The sequence below is a fragment of the Camellia sinensis genome, chromosome 7 (genome assembly GCF_055761805.1).
Source record: "Camellia sinensis isolate YWXY chromosome 7, ASM5576180v1, whole genome shotgun sequence".
NCBI classification, from domain to species: domain Eukaryota; kingdom Viridiplantae; phylum Streptophyta; class Magnoliopsida; order Ericales; family Theaceae; genus Camellia; species Camellia sinensis.
This window is the reverse complement of record NC_138967.1, coordinates 101,984,271-101,990,308: the sequence shown is the minus strand read 5'-3', so window position 1 is coordinate 101,990,308 and position 6,038 is coordinate 101,984,271. Positions and strand designations below refer to the sequence as shown.

Below are 6,038 nucleotides of genomic sequence, written 5' to 3'. Positions count from 1 at the left end.
GCTGATAATTTGGGTCATGCTATTGGTGAAAACACAAGCTTTTATCTTGATAATACTTCTTGGGTACAAGCTCATCGGTACATCTTATTCAATACAAGCGCGGTTCAACCATTCATAAAGTAGGTTAAGTCACTCACTCAATATTTTATTATGTTTTATTGAATTTTCTTCAAAATTTTTTGTATTGCTAAAATTTCAATCTACACAGCGAACACTTTGAAGTACTTAAGCTCAAAATGCCTCGTGTTGACGATCATCAGCTTCGGCGTGAACATTTTGAAACTTTTCACATTTGGTTCAAGGAATATGTATGTATTTAACTCTATAGATTCTAGTTACTTAAGTCGAACTACATTTTAAATTTTACATTTTCGTGTAAAATAGGTCCAAACTTTGCGAAGGACTATTGATGTCATATTTTCTGAAGAGATTATTCTATTGGCAAATGGTCCTCATAACTTGGCAAGGAGGTTCAACGGGTATATACTGAATGGGTTTCGGTATCGAGTAAAGGCCATGGATGATCGTCGAGCCACACAAAATTGTGGTGTAGCTTTGAAGGCAGATACCATAAGTTATGCTAGTCGAAAAGACAAGAATCCTCGTGTGGGGTTTGTGTACTATTATGGACAATTGACAGATATTGTTGAGATTCAATATTCCAATGAGAAGAAACATGTGTTGTTTAAGTGTGATTGGATTGACAACATTCACGGAAAGAAAGAAGATGTCTTCAATTTCACGTTGGTGAACTTCAATCATTTTTTGTACCGAGATGATCGAATTACCAATGAACCTTTCATCTTGGCGTCCCAAGCAGAGCAAGTTTGGTATGTTGTAGACCCATTACAACCAGACTGGCAAGTCGTGGTGAAGATGTCTTAAAGAGGTTTATTTGATATGAGTTCGACTGATCCACAAATCGAGCCATACATGAGCCAACAATTGGAAGAAAATATAATGCTTCGTGATGAAGAAGTTGGTTGGGTGAGGGAAGCCGCAGAAGGGGAAACAGTTGATGTTCAAATAGGCTGATAGTGGTGGAAACATTAGTAATTCAATTAAGGCCAAGGTTGTAGTTAATCATCAATTTCTTAATTTACTTTGTCTTTGTAATTGTATTAGTTCAATTAATGTCATATTATAGTTGACGACAAACCATTGTCTATGTTTCTAATGTCAATTAATGTTATATTGCTTGCAAATTATTATGGGAAGGAAGAGGAAGCCTGATCATCCCCGGCGCATGATGTCTGATGTGCTACATAACAGGACATCAGTAGCACCACCATCAGAGGAGGCATCACATTGGCCACTATCGGAGGGGCCTTTAGTGGCACCACAGCAGCTACCATGTACTCAGCCTCCACGCCTACCATCGGTGCGTCCACCATCAGTGCCACTACAGCAGCTATCATCATCAGCTTATGAGCCATCCGCAGGTATATAAATTTGCTTTGATTTGTATGAAAATTATTTAAACATACATTTATTTATGCTCATTATATATAACTTGTTTATTCTCATTGTATTTTGCAGACCCTTCGACTTCTTCACAGCCCACCTCAGGTTTATTTGATATGATTTGTATTTACATTATTTAAATTTGCATTTGTTTATTACCATTGCATATTGTTTATTATTATTGTATCTCACAGGTCATGTTAGTTCTTCATCAACCTTGACTAGGCGTGGTAGAGGATGTGCCAAGGGCATTAAAGAGTGGGGTACTGGTAAAAAGCTAGACATACAATTTGATGGAAATTACTGCCCAATAGGGGATAACGTGGCTAAGTTAACTACTCAACTTGGCATTATTGTGCGGAATGGTAACATTGTTCCTCTTACTTTTCTTGACTGGAACAATGTGCCTGATGATATTATTGATGCTATCTGGAAGGATGTGAAAGTAAAAGTATATTTTTGTCCACAAATTCGAATTCCAAAATTGTGTTATTATTATTTAAACTTTGAAATTGTGTTTTATAAGACAATTTGAATATATGTCCAGAGGAGTACAAGCCAATCTGCATGAAAAATTGCAATAGCATATGGAAGGATCACAAGAACAAGCTTAAGGCTAAGTATTTCAAACCTAGAAGTTCTGATTCTAATCTGAAGGATGATGTTCCTATGCACATTGTGCCAAGCCAGTGGGAAGAACTTGTGGAGTATTGGCGTACTTCCGATGCTGAGGTATACAAATAAGTTATATTTATGATATGTAAACATACAAATCATATTTACATACTCACATTTGTCGAACCTGTTATAGAAAATCGCAAGTAGGAACGCTAAAAATCGGCGAGCTCACGGCATAGCTCATACCACAGGGCGTACTACTTTCTCTCAGATACGGCATGAGGTTTACATTTTATTGTTTTATTTTTGTATATAAATAAACATTGTATATTTACAAATTATTTACATTCTAATTTTCATATTTCTAAAAAAATGCAGATGACCAGTAAGGGGGAGTCTACTGATAAGATGAATGTTTGGCTTATGACATGTAGAGTAGATGACCCAGAGGTTATTTAGACCTTGGTAGTTTCCAAACACCTTTGATTGTATTTAAAGTTTATTTTTTGTGTGTCAACCATCTTAATTTGGCATATACTTGTATGTCTTATTCAATACAGGATGAGTTTAATCGTCAACTCTCTATGCTACCTGAGGATGGTCGGACTTTGGAGGCTAGGAATGCCATTTTCCATGAGTTGATAGGTCATGACGGACATGGATATTGTCGCACATACGAGAGAATTGTGCCTTGGAGAGCGGTGTATAAAGATGGTGCTGGGCCATCACAATCAACACCCTAGCCATCGACTATTGATCAGATCACGTAGAAGGTTCGTACAGAGCTAAGGGATGAGTTGAGGGAGGAGCTGCGAGCAGAGTTCTCTACACATTTACAGCAGATGAGAGCTGAGATGATGGCCTTAGTGTCACAGGGGGCAAGTGTGGATCCCAACAGACAGGTTCGATATAAATTAAATTGTTTGATAGTTCAATTTTCACACAAGATTATGTATAAAATTCGAATATGATTACCACATTATGTATTGACTATCATAGGTTCCTGATGCATCGAGTGGCCACCGGGCATTTAGGGAATCTGCAGAAGACGAGAATCCATATACACCACCACCAGAAGATTAGGTATAAAATGTATCTTTGCATTCTAAGCTAAAATGTATCTTTGCATAATTTTGAGTTAACGCCCCAAAATCACCAAACGGCGTCGGTTTAGCATGAAACTTGGCACACACGACCGCCTAGGCACGAGAGACTTGTGGGAGAAGACGGGGCTCGAATCGGGTTCCCGGTTTAGAAGTTAGAGTCGAATTTCACTTTAGGCAAACTAGTTCCTTAAGAAACTTGAATTCGAGGAGTTAACGCCCCAAAATCACCAAACGGCGTCGGTTTAGCACGAAACTTGGCACACACGACCGCCTAGGCACGAGAGACTTGTGGGAGAAGACGGGGCTCAAATCGGGTTCCCGGTTTGGGAGTTAGAGCTGGATTTCACTTTAGGCAAACTAGTTCCTTAAGAAACTTGAATTCGAGGAGTTAACGCCCCAAAATCACCAAACGGCGTTGGTTTAGCACGAAACTTGGCACACACGACCGCCTAGGCACGAGAGACTTGTGGGAGAAGACGGGGCTCGAATCGGGTTCCCGGTTTGAGAGTTTGAGCCGGATTTCACTTTAGGCAAACTAGTTCCTTAAGAAACTTGAATTCGAGGAGTTAACGCCCCAAAATCACCAAACGGCGTCGGTTTAGCACGAAACTTGGCACACACGACCGCCTAGGCACGAGAGACTTGTGGGAGAAGACGGGGCTCGAATCGGGTTCCCAGTTTGGGAGTTAGAGTTGGATTTCACTTTAGGCAAACTAGTTCCTTAAGAAACTTGAATTCGAGGAGTTAACGCCCCAAAATCACCAAACGGCGTCGGTTTAGCAAGAAACTTGGCACACACGACCGCCTAGGCACGAGAGACTTGTGGGAGAAGACGGGGCTCGAATCGGGTTCCCGGTTTGGGAGTTAGAGTTGGATTTCACTTTAGGCAAACTAGTTCCTTAAGAAACTTGAATTCGAGGAGTTAACGCCCCAAAATCACCAAACGGCGTTAGTTTAGCACGAAACTTGGCACACACGACCGCCTAGGCACGAGAGACTTGTGGGAGAAGACGGGGCTCGAATCGGGTTCTCGGTTTGGGAGTTAGAGTCGGATTTCACTTTAGGCAAACTAGTTCCTTAAGAAACTTGAATTCGAGGAGTTAACGCCCCAAAATCACCAAACGGCGTCGGTTTAGCACGAAACTTGGCACACACGACCGCCTAGGCACGAGAGACTTGTGGGAGAAGACGGGGCTCGAATTGGGTTCCCGGTTTGGGATTAGAGCCGGATTTCACTTTAGGCAAACTAGTTCCTTAAGAAACTTAAATTCGAGGAGTTAACGCCCCAAAATCACCAAACGGCGTCGGTTTAGCACGAAACTTGGCACACACGACCGCCTAGGCACGAGAGACTTGTGGGAGAAGACGGGGCTCGAATCGGGTTCCCGGTTTGGGAGTTAGAGCCGGATTTCACTTTAGGCAAACTAGTTCCTTAAGAAACTTGAATTTGAGGAGTTAACGCCCCAAAATCACCAAACGGCGTCGGTTTAGCACGAAACTTGGCACACACGACCGCCTAGGCACGAGAGACTTGTGGGAGAAGACGGGGCTCGAATCGGGTTCCCGGTTTAGGAGTTAGAGTTGGATTTCACTTTAGGCAAACTAGTTCCTTAAGAAACTTGAATTCGAGGAGTTAACGCCCCAAAATCACCATACGGCATCGATTTAGTACGAAACTTGGCACACACGACCGCCTAGGCACGAGAGACTTGTGGGAGAAGACGGGGCTCGAATCGGGTTCCCAGTTTGGGAGTTTGAGCCGGATTTCACTAAACTATCTTTCTAATTATATGGTAGTTAATTTTTTTATATTTTTCTGTAATTAAAATATTACCACCATTATATTGTTATTAATTATTTTTATTTTATTTTTTTCAGATATTTCCTGAGTAGCAGTTTGCTTCGCGTGGAATGTGGGCGGGTAAAGATTATGACCAACTTCTGTTTTTGTAACTCACGAATGAATCAAGACGAAAACTTTTGGTTTTGATTTTAATTTATGTTATTTAAATTTGTGACCAACATTATGTATGTATTATGTGACCAACATTAGGAATTTTTATCGTTTGCCAACTTTTGTTTATGTATGGATTTATATTATTATGTCATTTTTTGATTTTTTTTAAGCTATTTTTCATTTGCCAACATTAGTTATTTTATTTATGTATTTATATTATTATATCATTTGCCAACATTACAGGTTATTTTTATATTTTAAATAATTGTAAAACAGGGATTTTTTTTTTTTGTAATTTTTTTTTGAGACGGCAGAACACCCCGTCGCAAAAAAAAAAAAAAAAAGAAGCTGTGCCAGGCTTTTTTGCGACGGCAGCCATACCGTCGCAAAAGGTGTGGAATTTATTTGAGAAACAAGGCTTTAGCGATGGTGAAATTGCCGTCGCCAATAGTCATAAACGCCACATTTTTTGCGGCTGCATTTTTTGCGACGGAATTTTGCCGTCGGCAAAATCTCATTAGCGACGGAAAGCTTGTGCCGTCACAAAAAAGCCCAAATCTTCATCCACTATCGGCGACAGATATTTGCCGTCGCAAAAAAGAAATATTCCCGTCGCAAAAACAATGGCGATGGCAAGTGCCATCGCTAAAGGTCTTTTGCAACCCCCTTGTTGCGACCCCCACTTGCCGTCGCAAAAAAAAAATTTACCGTCGCAAATAGCTTTTGAGACGGCGTTTGGATTATTTGCGACGGTGTTTTGCCGTCGCAAAAAATAATTTTTTTTGTAGTGGATTGAGTATATCATTCTTATAAAAAATTAAATTAATTAAAAATCTATAATCCTATTATCCAATTCTAATTGTTTAATTTTTTTTTTAAATCTTATTTATGTT

General features: G+C 40.0%; 1 long non-coding RNA gene across 1 annotated transcript; it reads left to right on the top strand.

The window, feature by feature from the left end:
- Positions 1-2,110: 2,110 nt before the first annotated feature.
- Positions 2,111-2,796, top strand: LOC145794717 (uncharacterized). Its single transcript, XR_014334642.1, has 3 exons — positions 2,111-2,196; positions 2,276-2,365; positions 2,461-2,796. It is a non-coding gene; the product is annotated as an uncharacterized LOC145794717 (long non-coding RNA).
- Positions 2,797-6,038: the final 3,242 nt, after the last annotated feature.